Source organism: Pleurodeles waltl, chromosome 12 (genome assembly GCF_031143425.1).
Source record: "Pleurodeles waltl isolate 20211129_DDA chromosome 12, aPleWal1.hap1.20221129, whole genome shotgun sequence".
Lineage (NCBI taxonomy): Eukaryota > Metazoa > Chordata > Amphibia > Caudata > Salamandridae > Pleurodeles > Pleurodeles waltl.
Genome location: NC_090451.1, coordinates 175,963,468 through 175,990,261, shown reverse-complemented (window position 1 = coordinate 175,990,261; position 26,794 = coordinate 175,963,468).

Genomic DNA, 26,794 nt, shown 5'->3' with positions numbered 1-26,794 from the left:
GGGGAGCCCTCATCTAGAACCCTAACCGGTAAAAAACCCCGCACAAAAGAAAGCTTTAAATGTGCGTACCGGCAATGCCTGAAAGTATAGACATAATTACGCGGATCTAGCGGTGCATGGAAGTTATTGGTTGTTTGTTAAGTTTAATAAACGAGCGCCCAGCAAATTACTGTAACTGACAACATCCTTGTATTGCTGTTAACTGAGCGCATTGAAATGTATGACACTATTGAAAAATCAAAAAAAATATGTTTAAAAAAAAATGGTGTGCAACGGGTGGGTGTGTGTGTACCCCAGTGCAAGCATTCCTGTGTGGGGGCTTGTGTGATGATGGTTGGGGGGGTGTTCTGGGTATGTGCAGTGAGCATGCTTTAGTGAGGGGTGACCATGCTTAGTTGTGTCATGTAGGGCTTGGTGTTGGGATGGGTGGTTTGTGTTATGGGTAGATTATTGAGGATTTGGGGTGATAGGGGAGGGTGTGAGGGTGGGGGTGTGTGATAGCATGCAGGTAGGGTGGGGGATGTGATAGTTAAGATTTGACTTACCAGTGTCCCATCCTCCACCGACTCCTCCGAGGCCCTCAGGATGCAAGATGGTCAAGACTTGCTCCTCCGATATTGTTAGTTGTGGGGGAGGAGGTGGGGGTCCGCCGCCAGTCCGCTGCACTGCGATGTTGTGCCTGGACACCGTGGAACGCACCTTCCCCCGTAGGTCGTTCCACCTCTTCCTGATGTCCTCCCTATTTCTTGGGTGCTGTCCCACAGCGTTGACCCTGTCCACTATTCTGCGCCATAACTCCATCTTCCTGGCTATTGATGTGTGCTGTACCTGTGATCCAAATAGCTGTGGCTCTACCCGGACGATTTCCTCCACCATGACCCTGAGCTCCTCCTCTGAGAAGCGGGGGTGTCTGTGGCGTGACATGGGGTGGTGTGTGTGAGTGTGGGGTGGTGTATGTGTTGATGAGTGTGGTGAGTGTAGTGGTATGTGGTGTTTTGTGCGTGGATGTTGTGTGGGTGATGGTGTTGTGTGCCTCTGTGTGATGGGGTTGTCAATAGCTGTGCTCTCTCTCTCGCCTTCTCTCAGAATTTCTGGTTGTAGGGGTTTGTGGGTGATGTGGGTGTGTTTTTTATATTGTGTTGGGTGTGTGGGAGTGTTGTGTGTATGTGTATCAGGTGTGTGTATTTTGAATTGTCCAATGTGGCGGTGTTTTGGAGCTGTGTGTGTATTTTGAGTGCGGCGGTGTGTACCGCCAATGGAATACCGCGGTTGAATGACCGCCGCGTGGATTCGTGGGTCGTAATAGCATGGGCGTGTTTCTGTTGGCGTGGAGGTGGAGGATTTGTTTCCGCATGTTTATCGCTGACCTTTGGTGTGGCGGTGTTGTGTGGGTGTCTGAATTTCGGCGGATTCCGCGATGTGTGTCATAATTGCTGTGGCGGTCTACCGCGGCTGCGGCGGTGTATTGGCGGTCTTCTGCACGGCGGTAAGCGGCTTTTACCGCCAATTTTGTAATGACCCCCTTAGTCACCAAGGGATATTAAGGGTCGGCTGACTTGTGTGGCTCTCACCATGTTTTTGACCCAGAATCCCTTGCAAACTTTAAGCTTTGACTAAAAAAACAAATTTTCCTCACATTTCCGTGATGGAAAATCCTGGAATCGTTGAGGAGCCACAAACTTCCTTCCACCTGACAGCACCCCAGGTCTCCTGAATAAAAATGGTACCTTACTTGTGTGGGTAGATCTAGTGCCTGTGACAGGAAAATGCCCAGAATGCAACATTTTTCCACTGAAAATGGACCCTCTTTTTTCCAATGTGGTTAGCTCGAAATTTTGAACTCTAGCTCAGGCGGCACCTATGGAAACCTAGCCAACCTGTACATTTTTTAAAACTAGACACCTGGGGGTAGCTAGGGATTGCTGTCTGGCATGTCTCTCACCATGGTGTTTTTACCCACAATCACCTGCAAAGCTCAAACTTTGCCTAACAAAACACATTTTCCTTGCATTCCTGTGAGTATAAAATATGCACTCTGCAGGCAGCCACAAATTTCCTACCACACAGTGTTCTCCCAGTCTCCTGAGAAAAACATTGCCTCACTTGTGTGAGTGAGCCATGTGCCCGAAACAGGGAAGGACCCAAAACGTATTGTGGAGACATCAAAATTATCTAGCTCAAAACAACCTGGATTTGCAATGGAGGCACCTGCATTTTTAGTCCTGGGCTCGGTGGCCATCTAGTGAAACCTACAAAACCCAGACATTTCTGAAAACTAGACTCCCAAGGGAGCCCACAGAGGTGTGGCTTGCATGGATCCCTGTCATTTCCTCACCCATGATCCCCTGTAGACCTCTAATTTAGTTAAAAAGTAGTTACATTTCCACACACACATTCTGTGTGAGAAAGTTGTGGGATCACTGGGCCAGCACAAATTTCCTACCACTCAGCATTCCCCCCCGAGTTTCCTGATAAAAATGTCACTCCACCTGTGTGGGTGGACCAAGTACCTGCAACAGGGAAGGGCCCAAAATGTATTGTGGTGATAATGATAACTATGGTAGGAGTACTAATTAGACCTGGGGTTGGCAACCCTGTAGGGAAACCTATCAAACTCAGACATTTCTGAAAGTTAGGTATCAAGGAGAGTCCAGGGAGGTGTTGATTGTGTGAATCCCAGAATACCCTCCAAAGGTGAAACATTGAATAAAAACACTATTTTTCCTTGCATTTCTGTGTCGTAACCTACAGAAATGTGCAGGGATCCACTAAGGTCCTACCACCTAGCTTTCCCCCAGTTGTCCCAATAAAAACACTACACCACTGGTGTGCCTGAGCCTAGTGACCGCGATAGCAATGGATCACACGAGGGTCCTTTTTGCATGTTTGCATGAGGCCTACTGTTGTCCCTGGGTGATCCATTCCTGACACGGGTACAAGGCCCAGGCACACAAGAGGGGTTGCATTTCGAAAATGGCACTTTTATAAAGTTGGCATTTTTCTGCTTTAGCCATTTAGGGCCTCATTATGACCCTGGTGGTCTTTAGACTGCCAGGGTCGCGGTGGCAGTCTGACCGCCACCAGAGCGGTGGTCCGAGCACTTTGGCAGCAGTCTGACAACACATTATGACCGTGGCACTTGCTTCATGGTTGGATCGCCAGCACCGCCAGTTTACCTCCACAGGAGAGACTGGTGATCCTAAACCTCAAGGGCAGCTTTCTTCGCCAGCTTTTACATGGTGCTAGCACCGCCATTTGAAGGCTAGCGGAGACGGGGTGCAGGGGGGCCCTGCACTGCTCATGCACTTAGCATGGGCAGTGCAGGGGCCCCCGTGGCCAGCCCCATCATGCTGTTCACTGTCTGCAATGCACCCTGTGCACTGCAACATTGCCGCCAGCTCAATTATGAGCTGGTGTCAATGTTGTAGGCTATTCCCCGCTGGGCCAGTGGGCAGAAACACCGTTTCGGCCTGCTGACTCCATGGAGAACTTGGAAGGCATGAAATCTGTGTACTCCAAAGGGAAATATCTAGAAGCTTCTCCCACTTCAAAGGAATATACAAGTATAAATATTGGGCCTCCAACTCTTCAGAACACTTCTGGACCTAAACACTCTTAGAAAAAAGAAGGACTGCTGTGCTGCTGAAAGGACTCCCACTGTACTCTACTCTACTGAACTGCTGCCCTGAAGGACTGCTAGACTGCTGTGCTGACATGCTGCCTCTTGCCTAGGAGAGAAGGACTGGACCTCCATCAATTGAACCCAGAGTCTCATAGTGACTACAGGGGCTAATTGGTTGGCCTCCTGACTAGAGCCTCAGGGACAGAGGGCTCCAACAACCTTTAACCTACCACCTGGACTCTGTCAACTGTGAGTACTATCCTGCCAAGTGGTGCCACCCCAAACCTGGACTTTTTGACTGGGTATTAAGGTGGTTTGCCAACCCAACTGTGGATCCTGCAGAGCCAAAGCATCGCCTCTGCTGCAAGGAATCCCTCAGCACAAGTACTCTACATCGACCTAGCAGCCCACTTCTGAACTACCACTGTGTGCAGCTCCACTGATACATGCTCTCACACCACAAACCTCTCATTAAGAGCAATCTCGACAATTATGCCAGTTCTCACATCACAGGCTCACAGCACCTCTGAACCGACACATTGCTTTGAATGCACAACGCATCCTTGGCACTGGGCTTCACATCACAAGCCCTCATCAACAGAATCCTCAAAGACGTTGCTGGACATTTCCTCGGTACCAATGCATCCATCACCTCGGCTGTGTGACGCACCCTCGACACGAAACCTTGCAACACTCTGCAAGGAGGACCTCAGGTAATTTTGTTCAGCGGGCCTAACTAGGTCCTTGCAGCTGGATGGCACTCCATCATGGTCAACCTGAACTTATGACTTTGACCCAGTCCGTTGCGACCAGATATCCACAGTTGGCGTTTTGTGTTTTTTGGTGCTATTTTTACTGAACTATTTAAACTTGCATATTTCCAGTTCTACTGGTTGGATTTTTGTAGTTTTGGTCTTTATTTATTAAAAATGTACTCTATCTTTCGAAATTGGCACAGGATTTTTCTTGTTTTGTTTTTTACTTTATTACCGTTTGAAATACTCACATTGCTTCTAAGTTAAGACCGACTGCTCTGCAGCAAGCTACCAGAGGGTTGAGCACAAGTTAATTTTGGGTTTGCTTGTGCCTCACTCTGACAAGGATTGTGGTTTCACCCCTCTCAAGCAGTAACCTTATTTTGCAAGGCCAATGATTGCAGTAGGATAAGGCTGTTTATCATGTAGGCAATATCTTGTATCTGCTGCTTTCACCTTCATAGTCTATAAATTAAAATTGTTGTCATAATAATTCACCAGCTTTCACTCAGTAATCATGTTATAAATTCAGTAACTAAATGTAGCTTGTTTCCCTTACATTCCTTCCTAGTATGAAAAGCAACTTGCTTATAACTGGAAGATTGGATCTGTCTGCAATAGATGTACTTTTTCTCCAGCTCATGAAAAACCATGGATTACTCATTTGATTATCTAAACCAAGTCCATGCGAGTGAAAACAGGGCTATCAAATGAGTAACACCAACAAATAGGAGATGAACATTGTTAAGAAATTAAAATAGGTAGAAAAGTATCCAAACTACTTAATTGTTTTCTTCAACATACAAAAGAGGTATCTATACTTAAATTCAGGAGTGCTGAATTCATGTGATATTTTCCTATAAGATAATAAGTAAGACTGATTTTGTGTGTATGAAGAGATTATATTTTTGAAGAACTGAAAGATTTGCAAGAACATGGTTTGTTGAGTTGGGATGAATACATCTTTTTGAAAAATCAACATCCGAAGAAGTCTATTTTCTTTCTGATACCGAAAGTAGACAAAAATGCAGAAAACCCCCCAGGGAGACCCATTATATGAGCAATCAATAATTTGTTAGAAAATGTGTCTAGAATATGTTTTAAGTACATTAGTTGGCAACCTTCCTTCATAAATTAAGGATACATCAGATTTTCTAAAAAGAATGAGACAATGGTATGTACATAATTGGCTTAGATGTGTCTACAGTATATATAAGCATCATTCACAAAGATGGTTTAAGAGTAAAGCATTTTTTGAAAGCAAGGCTAATTAAGTATTATAGACACAATGAGATGCTGTTGAGGATAAATGAATAGTTTTGCACTAAAACATCTTTGTTTTCAATGATGAACTATTTGAACAGCAGATGGGGGACTGTGATGGGGTCCTGCTTCACCCCCAGCTATATGAATTTCATGTGGACAGGTAGGAGGAGCAGGTGCCCAAGAGTCCAGGGATGGAAGAATGGTCAGTCAATATTTTACCATGGGTTAGATACATTGATGATATGTTTGTGATATGAAAGTAAGATGTGGAGACAGCAAAAACGTTTATTGAAAGGATAAATAACAATGATCCTAACCTTTCATTCACTAGTCAGATCAGTAATGAAAAATTAGAGTTTTTGAATGTTAGAATAATGGTTAAAGAGGAGAGACCAGAGACTTTGGCTTACAGAAAACCTACAGCAGGGAACAGCACTTTGCATGCCAAAAGTTTCCATCTAATTGCTTTAAAGAACAGTATCTCCCATGGGGAACTGATGACTGCCAGAAGGATTTGTAACACTTAGGACATTTTTTATATTGTCCAGGATGAAATGGTGGTCAGGCTAAAAGTGAACGGCTACATTGAAAGAATGTTAAATACTGCTGGAAATAGATTTCAAAAATGTAAAAAAGAAGAGTTATCATTTAAGACCTGTAGAAAGCACAAGGGTGTAGATCAAGATTGTAGATTTATAACACCATAGCATAAGCACCATGAAAGGGTTAGGTAAATTTTCAAGAAGCACTGACACATTATCAAGGAGGATCCTGTTATAGGGAGTGCAGTTAAAAGAAGCCCCATAATCTCCTAAATAAGGATACGCTTTATGAATGATGCATTGGTTAAGAGTGATGGAACTATGAAAAAACATCAATGGTTGAAAATGAAAGCTTGTTTTAAGACATAGCAAATGTAAGGCCTGCCTGAATGGAGTGAGTGTGACTGGGATAGTGACACCTTTCAGAAAGAAGCCTAAACTGGAAACTGGTTTGAATTGTAAAACCAAGTATGTAGTGTACATGCTCCAATCCTACTGTCTGAAGGTATATATAGTTAGTAGAATCTTGCCTGCAAATAACGAGCAGTGCAGCACCACAGAGTGATCAGGAACAAGGATGCTAACTATTCGGTATCATGCCATTCCTTATATTTCATGATGTGTGATTGATTGTGTACCCATAGAAATTAGAGGAGGAAATCAAGAGGAAGAGTTGATGAAATTGAAGTTTAGATACTTACTTGAAATAGACTTGAAAGAATCTCAAGGGTCAAACATAGATGATGAGATTATATATTTTCCTGAGACTGTCTTTTGGAAAGTTGTTTCAGCAATGTTTTAAAAATATTTTAGACTGCTAAGGTTGTTTTTGGGTTATAGGTGTGTTTATATGTTTTTTAGAATCACGGACTGGGTGGATAAGAAGATAGAGTTAGACCAAAACATTTTTTTTCAACAGGATCCCAGTGTTACAATAAAAAGCATATGATGAGTATAAGACATATTGCCTCAAATTATGTTATTGATTGTGAAGAATGATTAGCCCACTTGGGTGAAATGTTTAGTGTTGATCAAATGGGTATGAAGCAAGATGGGTGCAATTACTAAGATTCAGAGGAGGATAAGGGATCAGTACTGGAATCCAATGTAGTGTTTTGAGGTTAGCAGGAATTGTAGCTTTGTACAAAATCTATTTGACTTCCATAATTGAATATGTTAACTCTATTTGTAATATCAATTGAATTTTCTTGATATATATTAAGGAGTTATGTTGAGTGTTATTTTAAAACTGCAGTTCTTATGATCTCAATAGCATATAGCACTTTACAGTATGGTGATTCCTAAATTGAGCTGAGAAAGCAACAATTGTTATGAAGAGTGGCGGTTGCATACAATTTAAATGCAATAAGTATTTTGTTTTCCTATAGAATGTTTAGCATCATGTATTAAAAATTTGGAATATTTGTTGAAATACTTTGGTATGGGGATGACAAAGGTTATGGTGAAATTATGGAACAATTACATTATAATGAATATTTTGGACCTTTTAAGATAGCATGACTTCTTATCATGCCTGGAAGAAAGTATATTTTATGGCCTAATGTGACTTAACAACACAAGTTATAGTTTCTTCGGATAAGTATGACTATACCTATAATGACAACTGCTAAATTTCTATGATTTTGTGTGGTTAAAACATGAACCTAACTATAACACCCCTGTAACCTTTGTTTTTTTCCATTAAATTTCTATTTTTTTAACGTATAGTAATATATAATTAGTGTATGTTACTACAATGACCGCCCTACGGCCAACCCCCCTGCATGCAACCAACCCGACGCTGTGTATGGCCTTTGGCCATGCACGGCAGGGGTCTGGTATGTGAGTGGATGTGTTTTTTTTATTGTGCTTCAATTCCGCTGACCCCTCGTGAAGTTACACTGTGGGTCACGCAGAGCCCCACAGGGGATCCACGGTTCCGCAGATCAGCCAACAAAAAAACATTTGGGCAATTTTTGCCCATGATGGGTCCCTCAGTGTCCTATGGGGCAAAGATACCTCTATCCTGACCCCTTATGTGATTTTTCACTTTCTTTACACCCTGCAGGCCAACAGAGAAACAAAACGGTGTCTCCAACTTTTCTCTTAGGCTGCGGCCGGCCAATCAGGGTGTTGCTTTTCTCCTGCATCTGGAGATTCCCTGAGTCCCTAGATGTTTATATTATTTTCCCTTAAGAACTCCAAAACTACTAAACAGATTTACACCAAATAACAAAAAGCGCCATGTGCAAAGCACAGTCTAGCGTTCTGCCAAATTTGGTGTAATTCTGTGCACTGGTTCTGGCTGTAGCCATGTCTAAAACTGCACAATTACCACAAACATTGCATGGGGAAAAAGCATTTTCAGACCCCTACTTTTTCTCAGCCCCTACTTGACTAATCACTCTGAAACTTTCCAGGAGCAGATAAACTATCTTGCGTACCAATTTTTAACAGCTCTCGAAGAGTCTTTAAACGCCGCCAAAGTACTTAGGAAAACAAAACATGCTTCATCTAAGGAAAAAGTTGGTTTTATATATATATATATATATATATATATATATATATATATACACATGTGTATACATAAATGCACGTGCATATATGTGTGTATATACATGTGTGTGTGTGTATATATTTTCACACAAAAAACAAGGGGTACAGGAACGTTATAGTTAGGAAATAGAATTAAAAAACATAGAAATGTACTTAAAACACCAAAGATTACATGGACGTAATAGTTAGGTTCTCAATTTACTCACACAAGTTAGAAATTCAGCAGTTATGACTGGAGTTATTTGAAGTAACTATAATTCGTGCCTTGAGGTAACTATAATTCACACCCTCTCCAAGCCCTGCTAATTCCCCAGATATTACAGCACCCACAACAACTTTTATAATACCAATAAAAATATCAATGAAGCATTAGAAGTCAAAATGTTGAAGAAAAAACTGTGCATGGCAGGGGCACGAGTTATAGCTACCTTAGGGTGTGAGTTATAGTTACTTGAAATAACTCTAACTATTATAACTGCTGAATTTCTAAGGTTTTTTACGAGTAAATTCAGAACCTAATTATAATGTTATAATGTCTCTGTAACTTTTCTTTTTTTTAAAGTGAATATCTATATATATATATACAAAGGTTACAGGGATGTTATAGTTAGGCTTCCTTTTTAAACATACAAAACCATAGAAATTCACCTGTTATAGTTACAGTTATTTCAAGTAACTATAACTCACTCCCTGAGGTAACTATAACTTGTGACTTAAGACAACTATAACTTGAGCCCTTAGGTAACTATAACTCGCGCCCCCGCGATAAAGTTATCTGATCAATCATTTTACTGCAGATGTTATACTGACATTATCAATGACGTTATCAAAGATGTCATGAGTGCTGTCATTTGTGGGGTAATTAGCACTGCATGATGAGGGCACAAGTTATAGTAACCTTAGGGCATGAGTTATTGTTACCTAAGGATGTGAGGTATAGTTACTTGAAATAACTATGACTATAATAGGTGAATTTCTAAGGTTTTACACATTTAAAATGTGAGCCTAACTATAACATCCCTGTAACTTTTTTTCAGTGAATTTTGATGGTCTTTTTAATTTAATGTGCACAGCAGAGGTGGTCACAGGGCCTGGCCTGTAGCTAGGCCCTGCGGCCACCCGCTTTAACCTAAAGCAGCTCCTTCTTTGTGTGAGTAATTATTTCTTCTGTTTCCCTGCCTTCATCTCTGCGGGCCGGGAAACAGAGGAAACCTCCACTTCCAGCAAGGGAGAGCTGTATGACAGTTCTCCCTTGCTATGAGTGGAGTGTTCACTGTGACTTTGTGGGAGCTGTCACCTCCTGCTAAGTCACAGCAAACAGCTATGTCCCAGGGGAGCACCCCAGAAGATAGCAGGAGCTGGGCCTGGTGGGTGGCAGTCACCAGGGCCATTTATTGGCTCCATGAGGGGGGCAGCGCAGTCCTTCTCCAACATAAATAGTCCCAAGAAGGTGGTGGTCCCCGGGCCGGTGGTTTGCAATGCACACCTATCTTTTTAAAATCTAGCCCTGGGGAGATAAAGATCCCCAGGGATGTGGGGTGCTCCCCTGCACTGGATTTAGGAGATGTGCCCCAGGGAGGTGGCCATCCCTGGGGCTGTTTGGACCCCTGCATTGGATTTAGAAGATGGGCCCCGGGGAGGTGGCGGTCCCTGGGACTGATGGGGGGCGATCGCCCCCCTGCATTTCATTTACAATAGTGTCCCGGAGAAGTGGGGGTCTCTGGGGTTGCCAGGGGGTGATCAGCCCACCTGCATTTAATTTAGTTTAAAGCATGAGGAGGTGGCGGTTCCCAGGGCTGTGGGGTGGGCAGAGGGCCCCCCTGCATTAGACTTCAACTTGTGCCCTGGGGAGGTTGTGTTCCCTGGGGCTACGGAGGGGGCAGGTGCCCCCCTCCTGCATTCAAAATTTGAATGTCCCTGGGACCTAGCCCACCCTGGGACTGCAGTTAAACAAGCGTTTTTTTCTTTAAATTTCAATGGATCTGTGGATCCCCACATCTCCTGCCAAATATTTTTAGGAAATGCGTTTTTGCCCGGCGGGGGTCCCATTGGCCCCCAGCACTGGAGGTAAAGTGTCAGAGTGTCCCTACCCTGGCCCATTTTGGTTTTTTTAAATCTTTTTTTTCAGGGACTTGGCTGAAGCCGAGTCCCAACATGGTTGCCAACACTCATATTGCTGCAGTGTTGGCAGCCAATTAGATCTCAGCACAAGATCAGGTATTGTTTGTTGAGCCTTCGCATCCCTACCTATCAAATTTATTTTTTCTTAAATTTTTCAAAAACTACTGAACAGATTTACACCAAATACCATAAAGGGCACTTTCTGAAACAAGAGCTACCTTTCTGCCAAATTTGGTGAAATTCCGTCCAGTGGTTCAGGTTGTAGACCTGCTTAAAATACCTATCGAAATTAACATTGGAAACACACCTTTTTTGACCTCCTCCTTTTTCTCAGCCCCCACTTGACAGACCACCCTATAAATTTCCAGACAACAGCTGATGGGAGCATCAATTTATTTGAGCAAATTTTTTGAAGATTTGTCAAGCAGCACTAAAGATATAGGCAACTCAAAAAACACTTTTTCTATAGGAACTAGGTCCCTACTATAACTACCTAGTGGCAAACTCCACTAGGTAACATATATATATATTTTTTTCTTAGTTTTCAAGTTTTTCTTTGTTTTCCTTGTAATTCATACCCGAAAGCAAAGATTGTAGCTGTAGCAACATTTTTGCATGAGTACCCACTAAGGATGCTATGGAACATGAGGGACGTTACACACAATGATTCAGGGTGGCAGCCACCATCTCCATGGATTCCCGGCAAGTGTGAATTTCGTCATGCGCCACTGCATAGTGCGTTCTCCACAGGCGCCAAACTTTTAGCCAGTCCATGCTGACATTCAGTGATCACTGCCAACCTCTCATTTCTCCATCTTCCATGCCCATCCAGCCCTGACCAGTAAGCCACATAACTCAATAGAAATAAAACTGGCTAATGTTTCACAAAATCCTGGGAATATATTGCCATTGTTATAAGCTGGGCCATAAAAGCCAGTAATAGTATAGTTTGTATATTTTGACTGATTCAAAAATATTTCTATTATTTCTCATCTGCAATGAGTATTACATTTAGCTCTCTTTATTTCTAAACCTGAATTCCCAGAGATAAACATCACTTACCAACATTCCATGGCCTCATTGGCCTTGAGTTTATCATCATCAATTGTACATTGCTGTTACATAGAACTCTTGCAGGCTGTTTGCCACAATATTTAGGGGCATATTTATCAAAATGCCATGCAACACAGCGCAGGACACATTTGCTGCACTACATTACTTGACAGGGAGAGGGCAAGAATGTGCCATATTTAGCATTATATGGCACACTCAAGTCCTCTTCTTACGCTCAGGCACTGTGTGCTGCCTAGCACCAAAGGAGGAACCCTTGTTGCAAGGTCCAAGAGTGTCTGTGTTGCAGGCAGGATTGCTTTTGAGCAGGAACAGGCACCTTCCTGCACAAAAACAGTAACTTGTGGGTTTTTGGCATAGATGGTTTCATGCTGTTATGGAAGTACAGAGTTCGAGATGGGGCTGACACACCCACTGATGATGGTAGTTAAAATTATTTGATCTCAGTGTAGTAGTTGTTACAGAGTGTACTGCGATTTGCATTTCTTATTAGACTAACAACACTTCATTGTTACCAAATATGACATATTTATCTTTCACATTTAGCTACACAATATTTTTCTTTTCCGTTAATGTGTTTATGTTTAAAAGCAGCTATATCATAAGCCCTGATTCTGTCCTACACACCACGTTTGTTTGATGAAATACAAACATTGTCTGACACATACACAGTTTAGTTACAGATGTCACAACCAATTGTCACTACCCAGTAATGAAGATGACACCTGCAATTGGCTAATGCGATGACTCATTCCAGTGGCCTTGATGACACGTCAAACATGAGTGCCACTTGAGGTTAAGAGCTGGGCATCTTCAATTGCATTGCACTGCCTGCTGCCATGTTTGTTTACTTCAATTTCTGAAGAATACTAAGGTAATGCATACATGTGAGGAGTTACTTATTGGATTTTTTTGTTTGAGACCACCAAATATTCCCTGGCTGTCTCAAACAGGAAAAGAGATATGTACAGCTACCGGAAAAAGGGCAGATGGGCTCAGGTTCTTAAAATGCAACATCATGTCCATGGGGCCTTCATCTAAGGTTTCAGCCACCAGAACTAGCCGAAGCGCTGCTGGTGACAGCCTAATGGTTCACCCAACTCTAAACAGAGCCCCACATCTTGAAAAGTGGGAATGTAAATGTGTTCCTTCATGTTGAAAGTGAAGGAACACTCTCAAAATTGGGTAGTGTAGGTGATGTATTTTCTTCATATGGAAAAAAATCCGATTGAGAAACAACAAAAAATAGTTATCCAGTGCGACAGTAGTGATGCATTGCATGTTTGTGCATGGAAGTACTCCTGAGAATCTGCAAAATCTGAGCTTTCGAGGAATGTTCCAGGAAGCCTTTGTCAATTTTAGGAACCTCTGAAATTTACTCCATACACATAGGCTACCCCATGGCACAAATTTCTTTCTTTATAATAGCATTAGTCTTCCTATCAAAATGGAATAAACGTTAAAGTGCAGAAAAGTTACCCACCTCTTATCAGGCTCTTAAACTAGACACCATATTTACTCAAACCCTTCTACACCATGAAAGAGTTAATATCTCCCTGAATGTGGCCACTGGGCAAGCTGCTGATTTATGAACTGGGCAGATGTAGCTTTACTACGGGACTCTATAAAACCCTTTTTACTGAGCCAGGGAACTTTATTGCTAGTGTTGTGTTCATGTATGCCTTACATGTTTGTTTGTCATCTGGAGATAAACCACACACGTTTTAACAGAAGGTCCCAGGACTTGCAGAGAACTTTAGCAAATGCCTTCACATTTAACCAGCTGGGTGGTACTGCTCTTTCTGCAAGAAAAGAGAGCTTATGCTGGTTAAAATGTATCTACGCGGAGTTCTAATCAGCACCCATGTTTAAAAGACAACAGTTTGTTGCTGAAAAAATAGAAATGGCGTAATTTTAGTTTCTTGTATTCGGCATTATCGTTAATGTTATTGCAATAGAAAATATGCACTGTACATGGGCTAAAACACAACACACAGAACTCAGCCCCACGCACCCATCCTGGTTTTTTGTTCCTCTTTATGTTTCATCAATGAAAGAATTCCAAACCACAAATCAAGGTACAAGGGTATTAAAATGATCCCGTGGCAAAAACACATATTGGTGTCTTTTTTGTTATTTTGGGTTTAGAATAGAAATCACTTTGCTGTGGTATGTTGGGCGCTACCATCTACAAAACAACATAGTTTACTAACTTACAATGTTAAAAAACACGCATTTCTACTAGCAATCTCTAAGTGTAATATACAAAAGAGTCAGGTATAGGTGAAGTCAAATTGAATATGTATTTCTCAGGTTTACAGGAAGCTCTCATTTTGGCATGTAAAGTCACCCGTGATTGATTAAATCAATGGTAACCCTGGACAGTTACAGCTCAATTTTCATTCTCCGTGTGGTAGGTCATCATTAAGAGACTGGTGTAAGTCATTGCTTAGGGACCTTTGTTTGACTAGATCCAGTTCAATAGTTTAAGGGTAGGAGCGACATGCTCTCCCCTTGCTGTTCTCGAGATGTGAGGGCAGCACCTTAATTTAGTGTTGGTTATTTTCATGAAATGCTACTGTTTTACTTTCAAGGGACACTTGAACCAATTTGCATACATTTTTACAGGAGAAACTGAAGACCGGTAGAAAATATATCCTCAAGATGCCTGCGCACGGACCTTGATCGTAAAAAGTAAGCTGATCTTGTAATCCAACCCAGCGGTCAGAAATTTTACTTCACTGACAGGAAAACACAATGTTTGGGCTGACCGGTCAGTCAGTGTGTTCTTTAGGCCACTTTTCTCTTCTCTAGATCCAATTACCGTAATTATGTTTAAAAATATTCAGATGCATGTGTTACGATCCTTAATGCCATAATTAATTGTGAGTAGCGGTCATGAAAGGTCATTGAGTTTCACAATCACTGCTGACAAATGCGTAGTTCATGAGGTCATGAGTTTGTATCCTAACAAGGCAGACCCAGGCATTCTGTGGTGGGTAAAATCAGTACCAAGAAGTCAGTAAGAATAACATTTGTTGAGCAGCAGTGAGGTATGAAGCTTTATATAAAAAGTTGTTCTTATTAATGTAGCATAGATTGTTACTAAAGTGTAAACATCAATATTCTAGCAGCGCTATGTCTGAGGGGCAGCATCTAACATCAGGGGTTCACTAGGGGGTCAGTGCTTCTTCCCCTGCTTTTTAACATCTATGTCCCCCCCCCCACCCTCGGCTGATGTGTTGGAGAGCTGCGGTCTGTTCCTTTTTTCTTACACAGACAACACTCAAAATGTTTCCTCCTTATCGTCTGCCCAGGAGCAAGGTCTGTCTGATGTTCAGAGGGAAACTGAGATTGGTTGCAACCTGGATGAGTAACAACTTACTCAAACTGTATGGTGAGAAGACGGAGGTGAAGATTCTGGGCAAGAATCCCCAGCTTTGCAACATTGTCCGGCTATTTTGGAACCCCTCCTACTTCCGCTTCCAAAGTAAAGAATCTGGGCTTCTTACTAGATTAAAATCTGTCAATGAAACCTCAGATTGTGAAAGTGATCGACTCTTGTTTTGCTATACTCAAGTGGCTTAAGAAAATCATTTTGGTTTCTTCTTCTGTCTGCTCAAGAGACTAATTCAAGTTCTAATTCTGTCCAGATTGGACTACGGTAACATTCTTTACCTTGGCATGGAACAAGCTTCTATTTGCCATCCGCAGATGGTTCAGAATGCTGGGGCACCTCTTCTGTTCCGCCTCTCTAAATTTGCATCAATTGCCCCTCTCTTGCAAGAGCTTCACTGGTTCACGATCCCAAAACATATTTACTTTAAGGCTCTGTGCTATGTCTACAAAGCAAGAGTAGGGGCTGTTCCCCGTTACATTCAGGAATTGATACTTCGCTTTATGCCTGGCCACCCCCTTAGATCTCTGCATCTGGATCTGTGCATTGTTCCAAGGTTTCACCTGGTCAAGATTGGCAGTCATTCCTTTTCAGTTTTGGGTCCCAAGCTCTGGAACTTTCTGCCTGTCACCTGAAGGAATTGCTCCACACTTTTATTGCCTTCCACAAGCGCTTGATGATGTGGTTATTTAATCTCGGGGGCTGATTTACACTCTTTCTATGGCCAAGTGCTGGGAAACCCTTTTGGGTAGCTGAGCGCTCTCCAAAACCTATTACAATACATTACATCAAGCAGCTATCCAATTGAAAGGATTGGTACTAGAGTAACTCCAGATGTGCAGAATATAAGTCCCAATGAAACTCCATAGTTTTCTTATTTACATATTTTTTTTATATAGTTTCTTGGGTGTCTCAGTGACAAACTCTCTTGCTTAAACGTGTGGTGATCTGCAGGTCACAAGTTCTAACCCTATCTAGGCTGAAGCAGCTTTCCAGCTATCACTAAATTGAGGCATGTAAAGGTGATGGAAGGATGCTTGCAATAAGTCTAACCACTGGCAATCACTCAGGATAGCATTCCATCCATCTTCTCTTTGCCTCACATGCCAACTCAGATTAGACGTAGCCATGTGCAAATCAGTCTGGACTCTGCTCCAATAGCAACAGTCCAGTACGAATTGCCAAGTCAGGTTCTCTCTGAACCGGCACACAAACAACTCAAGACTGGTTTTGCCCTGATTGGTGCTCTTCAATTGGGTGTAACTTGGTTTTTGTTGCACATTGAGTAAGGGACCCATGTCTGGGCATACCCTTGTCCACTAAGGGTGGCACATCAAACAAAAAAAAGGTGCTTGGAATACGTTAACCTCTGGCAATCACTTGCAGCAGATTTCCAAGCATGGTCTTTAGCCCACCATGCAACCTCAGATTAAACCCAGCTTTATGCAAATCAGTCTTGATCCTGCTCCAATAGGAACAGTTTGGCCTGAATTGCCAAGCCAAGTCCTTTCTGAACTGAAATTGGGGATTTTCTCAAACAACAATTTTACTGATTTCTTTAATTGTTGTAGTAATAATCCTTTTTCATAGATCCCATATCAAAAAGAAACTTGGGCTTGGTCCTATTGACATTAGCCTGTTGGACTAAATGCAAATAAGCACATGGAATTTCAAAGTTCTGAACAAAGGAGCAGTGTCTTTCCTGGATTGTTACAAACAAAAATGGAAAAAAGCATTGGTCAAACACATATACAAATGATTAAGTATTTTAATTCAAGACCACATTAAAAAAAATCTAAATTTAGATTTGATGGGCAGGTTGGTGCTATTATAAATCTAATAAAGGCCTCCCACCACCAGTAATATATTCAGTTTAATGCACTTGCACTGCTCCCACAAAATAATCTAAAGATACCAACTTAGTGCCTGATTTAGATCTTGGCAGTAATGGCCCACCCTTCGGTTTTCCATTTAAAAACCCATCCACAGCCATGACGGTTTGCCTGCTCTATTTAGATGTTAGCTGGACCATAGGTGTAGGAAGCTGGTTCTGTATATACTATATCAAAATGAGATATAGGCCCTCATTACAACCCTTGCAACAAATGCCGCCTACCGCCGTACTGACGCCCGCCAACGTACCGTGACCGCGGCGGTATTCCTCTACGGGTATTATGACCCACAATGAGAAATCCGCCACTATATAGACACCCACACAAGTCCGCCACACCAAAGTCAGTGATAAACTGGCAGTACCAAACCCCACACCGTTACGACAACAGGAATACGCCCACAATACCAAGCCCTGCATGCAACACCAATGAATGGACCCCCATCACAGAACTGCATGGACACCCATCACCACAGCATGCCCAGTAAATCACCACTCACACAAGGCCAAGCTGACAGGGAAATCACAATCATAGAGGGAAACACACTGTCAGCGAGACCGGATCCTCGGGGTTTGCGCCTGTTCCCAATATGTCCACCTCTTGGCAACGCCAAACTCTACTAGCTATTATATCACAGAGTTAAAGAATGGCCAAGCGGAGGATGGGGTTTAGGTTGGGAACAGCGGGGAAGGAGACCTGTGGAAGCAAGAGTTAAAAAAGCAATAGCAAGGTCATTCACATTAATCTTCATGAACTTTGTTTTAATTCTTTATGCTCTAATAACATGAGAGATCAAGAACTGTTCAATAACGTGACCTTTTTATACTCATATGCTCTGGATATTGAACTCTCTCTTAATCCTTAGAATAGCAATTACATCACAACAAGAGTCAATGAGTACATTAGTTCCCAAAGAATTAACTGCTATAGGATTCATGAATGATACTGTAGAATAGGCAAACTGACTAAACTTGTTTTGTCTAGAAAGATCACACTCTGTTTGATCTAAGTTTCAAGATTCAATAGCCCAGAAATTATTGCGCACTTTATTGCCAGACTGCGCATCAAGATCAAGTACCTGGAATGATCGCGCGCTCTGCCGATCTGAACTGCAAGGGTTACTTGCCAAGACTAAATCGCGCACACTGTTATCGATTCAACCATCAAGATTCAAATGCCTCGAAATGATCGCGCACTCTGCCGATCCGAACTGCAAGGGTTAATTGCCAAGAATGAATCGTGCTCACTGTTGCCAATTCAACCATCAAGGTTCAAATGCCTCGAAATGATTGCACACTCTGCTGATCCGAACTGCAAGGGTTAATTGCCAAGAATGAATCGCGCACACTGTTGCAGATTCAACCATCAAGATTCAAATGCCTCAAAATAATTGCGCACTGTGCCGATCTGAACTGAAAGGGTTACTTGCCAAGAATGAATCGTGCTCACTGTTGCTGATTTAACCATCAAGATTCGAATGCCTCGAAATGATTGCGCACTCTGCCGATCCGAACTGCAAGGGTTAAGTGCAAAGAATAAATTGCGCACACTGTAAATCACAAAGCCAAAAACTCAAATGTTTCTAGAAACTGAGTTGGGGGTCTACCCCAACCTTTGTCTTACCACCCTGCTTGAAGATCAGCAAGATAATGAGGACAGGACCAGGAAATGTCCAAGTAAGCCTCCAGAACAGGAGCCCAGGAAAATGCTGCTGCTCTGCACCGGGACCTCTGAATAGTGAGCAAGTGGAGTGGGCTGGGTTCCTTAAATAGACCCAAGCCCGCCCACATGCCACACCCAGCCAGGCTTTAGGAAAGGCTTGAAAATGAACAATACATTACAAACAGCATTAATGACAATTCAAGATAAATACCTGCAATGCAAAAAGTTAATATGCAATATCAACACACAATGCATGAATTTTTACACTGCAAAAGGTTTGTCATTTTGCATTATGTTGCCCGTAGAGCGCGCACTTTCATGGCGTTGACACACACCCATGCATAATATGGCCCACGCAGATACAATAACACTGCATTTGCATCCCCACAGGACCCATACTCAACGTCACAAGAGAGGAGGTGCCAGCTACATCCACTCCCCCCACAGAAGAGGCCCACAGTGATGACAGCAGCTCTGCACACCTGGATCTCGATGACCAACCTGGCCCATCCGGGACCTCTGGACAGCCGGTTCCCCTGTCACAGTCCCAACCCACCACAGAGCCTCCCCCCTTAGGAAACACCACCACAGCACCCACACAGCGGGCCCATGACACTGTCCCCAGGACACGTCAAAAAGCAGTGTGTCCACCACTACAGGGACCCAAGGCATCCCCACAAACCCAGGACGACCAGGGACCTGGGGTCAGTGGCAGTGGGCACACGGTTCAGGGGACAGAGGCATAGGACAACAGGGAAGCTGGGAGGACTGCTGTGAGACAGGGGGAGGACAGGCCAAGGGAACCCACTCACCACGAGGCACTCTCCAACATCCTGGGAGCATACCACCATTCCCAGGAGACCATGGGCCAGTTACTGGCCAAGCTGCAGGAGACCCAGCGGCTGCAGGAGGGACAGTACCTGGGGATCAGGGTTGACCTAACAAAAACATACACCATCCTGGTCACCATTGCAGGGATGTTGGCAGACATGGGCAAGACCATGAGGGAGGCAGTGGCGCAACAACGGGTGCCTGACACTTGCCAAACTGAGGAACAGCCTTCCACCTCCGCCGGCACTAGTGGCAGGAGGCCCCACCACAGGACCAACAGGCCACCAGCACCCCACCCCCTGCAGAAGGGGAACCACCCAGCAAAGGGACCCTGCGATCCAGGCAGAAGACAGAGAACATTGCCAAGACCCCGCCAGGAAATAAGACTCGCCTGATTATCACCCTTGTGTTGTCCCACACTGTCAACGTGTCCACCTTGAACTGCCATTACTCCCCTTCCTATGCCCCATTGGACAATGCACCTGTGATACCAAGAGACTGGACTCTACCCTTAACTTCCTTCCATCATCAGCCCAGCCCCTTGCACCACCCCCTCTACTTATGAGCACCTAAATAAACACCCTTGGAACAAATACCAATCTGGAGTCTGTTAAATGATTCAAATATGTATTAGTACAACATTATCAAAGCATTGCAACTCAAAAGTACAGTGAAATATACTTTAGGATGACCTCTGGTGAGCAGCAGTACACATAGCAGGAGCCAGAGTGGGGCATAGAGATCTGAAAAGGGAGATGACAAAGGGTACAGTCAGTGGCCATAGACATAGGGAAAAAGGCTGCCTTGTACAATGTCCAACAGATAACTGAAATGTTAAGTAAAGTTACAGTGTCTTACCTGTGTGTCACTGGAAGTACTGCAGAATAATATTGGTTCTGTTGTCAACATCTTCTTCCTCTGCCTCCTCTTCCTCACTGTCCACAGGCTCCACCGCTGCCACAAGACCATCTCCAGGCACATCCTCCTGCAGAAAAGGACCTGGCGTCTCAAAGCCAGGTTGTGCAACATGCAACATGCAACGATGATCAGTCACACCTTCTTGGGTGAGTAGTGCAGAGATCCACCTGTTAGATGGAGGCACCGGAACCAGGCCTTCAGGAGGCTGAAGGTTCTTTATATAATCCTCCTTGTACGCCCATGTGCCTCATTGTAATGTTACTCTGCCTTTGTCCTTGCATTCCTCACTGGGGTCAGTAGCCGTGAGAGGTTGGGATAACCAGAGTCACCTGCAAATATCGAGGAACAACTGTTAGACACACACTAACCCTTAGGGACAACCACATACCGAGACCCCTACTCATACTGTGTGGGGACCTTTGGCTCACCTATTAGCCACACCCGGTGCCTCTGGAGTTGGCCCGTCACATATGGGATGCTGCTATTCCTCATGATATTGGCGTCATGCACAGAGCCAGAAAATTTGGCATTCACATGGGAGATGTACTGGTCCGCCAAACACACCATCTGGACATTCATTGAGTGATAGCTTTTTCTATTGCTGTAAACTTGTTCATTTCTCCGGGGGGAACAAATGCCACATGTGTACCATCAATGGCACCAATGATGTTGGGGATATGTCCCAGGGCATAAAAGTCAGCTTTCACTGTGGCCAAATCCTCCACCTGGTTGAACACGATGTAGCTGCGCATGTGTTTCAGCAGGGCAGACAACACTCTGGTCAACACGTTAGAGAACATTGGCTGAGATATCCCTGATGCCATGGCCACTGTTGTTTGGAAGGACTCACTTGTCAGGAAATGGAGCACTGACAGAACCTGCACTAGAGGGGGGATACCTGTGGGTTGGCGAATAGCAGACATCAGGTCTGGCTCTAATTGGGACACAGTTCTTGGATTGTTGCATGATCAAGTCTGTAGGTAATGATAATGTGTCTGTCCTCCATTGTTGCAAAGTCCACCAGGGGTCTGTACACTGGAGGATTCTGCCATCTCATATTCTGCCTCAGCGGTTGAAGCCTATGGAAGAGAACGTTGAGCAGAGGGTCATATTCACACTTATATTGCATAAATGATGAATTGTTGACTGTTAAGAAACAGTATGTGATCTCGAGAGTCCGTTGATGTGCCAATGTCTGCTGTGACGCAGTTAGGTGCCATGCCCTGTGCCCCCCTGAAATGGCGGCTGCCTGACCTGTGAGGAGGGACAAGTGGAAATTAGGTAATTGTGCTGGTGTTACGCGCCATCGCGGGAGGCGGTTGATCACCGCTGTGAAAATTCGCATTGGTTATCATTAGGCCTAATGGGTTCCAGGAGCCAATAGCGATGTACGCCGGCAATGACGGTGCACACCGCTGCGGACATGACCGCCATTTTCTATTTAATCACTCACTTGCTATCTGGACTTCATCAGGAGAGGACCTACACTGCAAGTGCTGCTGTGGCCTGTGTCTGGAAGCGACAATGGCTCATGTGTCTGGAGAAAAGGCCCCTGCCTTCACTGCGGAGGATTTGGAGAAACTGGTGGATGAGGTCCTACCCCAGTACATGTTACTCTACAGTCCTCCATACAAACAGGTGACCTGTTTCCTACCCCTCCCCCATCCTTCCCGTTGGGCAAGGGTGTCCAGATCCCAGGCCAGCACCTCAGCCACCAAGTCGGCGTCTGCTCTGGTACCTGCAAACTCCCAGAGGCTTCAAGGGGGCACCCGTGAGGCCAGCCAGTGTGCCACCGACCCCTGCAAAGGACCATACCATTCCGCCACCTGCCAAAGTGAAGAAGGGGACAGCGTGCGCCAAGGGCAAGGAGCACAACCCACCCAGCAAGGCCACCTCCAAAACTGCAGCTGCCAGAGCCAAGGTCCCAACATCAGCTGCCAAGGTGAAGAAGGGGCAGAAAAGCCAAGGCAAGGCACCTCAGGTGTTGGAGCCTGCACGTGGGGGCCTGGTGGCCACCATAAGAACCGACAGCCCGCAACCTGCACTGCGGGCAGCACCACCAGCATCCCCGCCGCAAGCTCCGCCACCTGCACCGCCACCTGCATCGCCGCTGCCATCACTACTGTCAGCAGCAGCATCCCCAGTGGCCAGCCGTCCGAGGCTGCAGGAGAAGGGCTGCTGCCTCCCTCCACCACTGGCAGCAATGGCACCTGCACCACGGCCAGCACCGCCAGCATCCCCGCCGTAAGCACCGCCACCTGCACCGCTGACAGTAGGACCACTAACAGCAGCAACAACCCCAATGTGCGTCCGTCTGGGGCTGCAGGAGACAGGCTGGAGCCTCCCACCACCACTGGCAGCACCCCCACCAGCACTGCAACAACTACCAGTTTGCAGCCTTAGTCGCCGCAGGATGGAGTCTGGCCCTGCCCCCATGGACTTTCCTGCTACTTGTCCCTTGCAAATCTCATGCCTCAGACACCCAGGTGAGGGAATGTGAACTGCCACACCCCATGTGCTGCATGACTGGGCACCAAGCCCCCTCCAGAACCAGTGGAGAAAGGCATCCACTCACCCAATCCTTGGCAGGATGAAGCAGACTGGGCACCAAGCCCCCTCCAGAACCAGTGAAGAAAGGCATCCACTCACCCCCTCCTTGGCAGGTTGAAGCACACTGGGCACCAAGCCCCCTCCAGAACCAGTGGAGAAAGGCACCCACTCACCCAATCCTTGGCAGGATGAAGCAGACTGGTCACCAAGCCCCCACCTCAGAACCAGTGGAGAAAGGCATCCACTCACCCCCTCCTTGGCAGGATGAGGCACACTGAGCACCAAGCCCACTTCAGAACCTGTGGAGAAAGGCATCCACTTGAGAGACTGTGGCCTTGCACTCCCCAGGACCAAGCAGTGGGCAAACCACCCACTTGAGAGACTGTGGCCTTGCACTCCCCAGGACCAAGCAGTGGGCAACCCACCCACTTGAGAGACTTGAAAGACTGTGGCCTTGCACTCCCCAGGACATCGCTGTGGGCTTGGAGCCCCCTCGAGGAGCAGTGGTGTTATTCCGTCTTCCGGCTGAGGTGCCCCCCCTTCACCATCCCCCTAAGGTGCCTGTGTGTTTTCGACCTGATGCCCCTGCAGTGCTCTCTCCGTATTGAGGCAGGAGTCAAGTATGGGCTGGCCCATGATTTTTGGCCCAGTGGCCCACGGACATTTGCAAAGGACAATGTATGAACTTATGTACATGTTGTATTTTTTTGTAAATACTGTTTTTTAAATTGTTACGTATATCTGACTATTTCTAAAATATCACTGTTTAACGCAATTCCAGGGGGTTACGGGGTGTATATGTAATATTGCTTCATGTGTTTGTGTGTATGGTGTTGTGGGTGAGGATGTGGTAGGGGTGTTGCCTGTTGCGTGTGTGTGTCACTCTCTATTTCCTCCCCCCCTCCCCTGTGTGCTAGGTGCAGTACTCACAGAGGTCGTCGCCGCCGCCTTTGATATTCCTGGTGTATGAGGAGGTACACAAGCATGGGGATGACCTGTAACTCTGGCTCCATGGCGTCCTGGTTCTTCGTTGAGTGTCGAGAGGTGAGTGGTTTCCCTCCCAAAGACTGTTTCCGCTGTGCTTTTGATAGTGTTGGTACCACCCCGGAAAAGCTGGCGGATATGTGGGTTGTAATGGGGTGGGCGGTACATTGTCTTCCACCTGTCTGTTGGTGGTGACCGCCATTGTGTTGGTTGCTACCGCCGTGGCGGTCGGAGTGTGAAAGTGGCTGTCTAAGATGGTGGTTTCCACCGTGGTTGTGATCCCAATTTTTTTTTACCGCCGGCCTGTTGCCAGTATTACCTCCGCTTTAACTCCGACCGCCAGGGTTGTAATGAGGGCCATAGTGTGCACAGAGTCCAGGGGTTCCCCAAGAGGCTTGACAGAAGCAATAATAGATAATACTAATGCTCTATTTGGGGTAGTGTGGTCGAGCAGTTAGGCTTATCAGAGGTTAATGTTAAGCATTTGTTGTACACACACAAGAAAAAAGTGAGAACACACACTCAATGACTTAACTCCAGGCCAATAGGTTTATATATAGAAAAATATACTTTTGTTAATTTATTTTTAGAACTACAAGATTCAGATTGCAGGTCAGTACATTGAATGTAAGGTACTTTGATTAGTAATACTTAGAACTTTGAAGCAAAACAATAATGTACACAGTTTTTCATAAAATGGCAATAAGCTGTTTTTAAAGTGGAAACAGTGCAATTTTCAACAGTTCCTGGGGGAGATAAGTACAGTTTAGTTATTACGGTAAGTAAAACACTTACAAGTTCAGTCTCTGGGTCATAGGTAGCCCACCATTGGGTGTTCGAGTCAACCACAAACACCCAGCACCAGCAACACAGGGACGGTCAGGTGCAGAGGTCAAAGTGGAACCAAAATAACATGGGTGCCTAAGGAGACAGGGGCTGCTTCGGTTCCGATCTGCTGGCAGGTAAGTACCCGCGTCCTCGGGGGCAAACCAGGGGCGTTTAGTAGAGCACGGGGGCCCCAAGTAGGCACACAAAGCACACCCTCAGCGGCACATGGGCGGCCGGGTGCAGTGGCAAACAGGGCGTTGGGTGTTCAACAGGTTTCAATGGAGGGACCCGGGGGTCACTCAGATGTTGCAAGCAGGGCACAGGGGGGCTTCTCGGGCCAGCCTCCAACTGGGCAAGGGTGAGGGATGCTTGCTGGTCACTACTGCACCGGTGGTCGGTTTCTCATGGGCCTGGGGGCTGCGGGTGCAGTGCTTCTCCAGGTGTCGGATGTCTACGTCCCGGGCAGTCGCGGTCAGGGGGCCCTCGGGGTTCCCTCTTCAGACGTCATCGTGGGGGTGCAGAGAGGTCAGCTCAGGGTGGACACGTCATCGGAGACGCCTGGGGATCCTCTCTGAGTCATTGTTTTCTTTGGACACGGGCCAGGAGAGTCGGTTGCAGAGTGGTGGGGAGTCACGCTTCTGGAGTGAGGTGAGAATCCGTTTAAAGATGGTTTCTTCTTCCTTTGGTTGGACAGGTCCGCTGTCCATGGGAGTTGTTGATCCTTTGTAGTTGCAGGGCAGTCTTCTGAGTCTGCAGAGGTTGCTGCGCCTGCAGGATGCGTCGCTGGTGCAGATTCTCTGAAATTGGAGACAGGCCGGTATGGCTAGGGCCAAAGCAGTTGTCGTCTTCCTTCTTCTCTGTGGGGCTTTTCAGCTAGGCAGTCCTTCTTCTTTATAGGTCATCAGGAATCTAAAAACCTTGGCTCAGAGTCGCCCCTAAATACTGAATTTAGGGGGTGTGTTAGGGTCACAGGGCAGTAGCCAATGGCTACTGTCCTTGAGGGTGGCTACACCCTCCTTGTACACCATCCCTTTGGGGAGGGGAGCACATTCCTATCTCTATTGGGCTAAATCCTCCAAAGCAAGATGGAGGATTTTCCAAAGAGGGATTCACTTCAGCTCTGGTCACCTTAGGGGTGAACCTAGCTGAGGGGGTGACTCCTCTTTGTTTTTCTCATTATCTCCCCGGACTTGCTGCCAAACATGGGGGCTGTGTCCGGGGTGGGGGGTGGGCATCTCCACTAGCTGGAGTGCTCTGGAGCATTGTAACACCAGCCTTGAGCCTTTGAGGCTCACTGCCAGGTGTTACAGTTCCTGCATGGGGAGGTGTGAAGAACCTCCACCCAGGACATGCTTTGTGTCTGACCACAGAGTGCACAAAGGCACTCACCCATGTGGTCAGAAACTCATCTGGAAGAGGCAGCTGGCACAGACCGGTCAGTCACACACTAACAGTAGAGCTGGCATACAGGGAGCATCTCTAAGATGCCCTCTGTGTGCATTTCTCAATAAATCCCACACTGGCATCAGTATTCAGTGTAGCCATTATGGAACTGTGGAGTTCGTGTTTGACAAACTCCCAGACCATATACTCATTATGGCTACCCTGCACTTACAATGTCTAAGAATTGACTCATACACTGTAGGGGCATAGTGCTCATGCAGCTATGCCCTCATCTGTGCCTTAGGGCTGTATGGCCTGCTAGAGGGGTGACCTATGCCACAGGCAGTGGGTTGGGGGCATGGTACTCGGAGGGGAGTGCCATGTCGGCTTAGTCTTTTTCTACCCACCATCACACA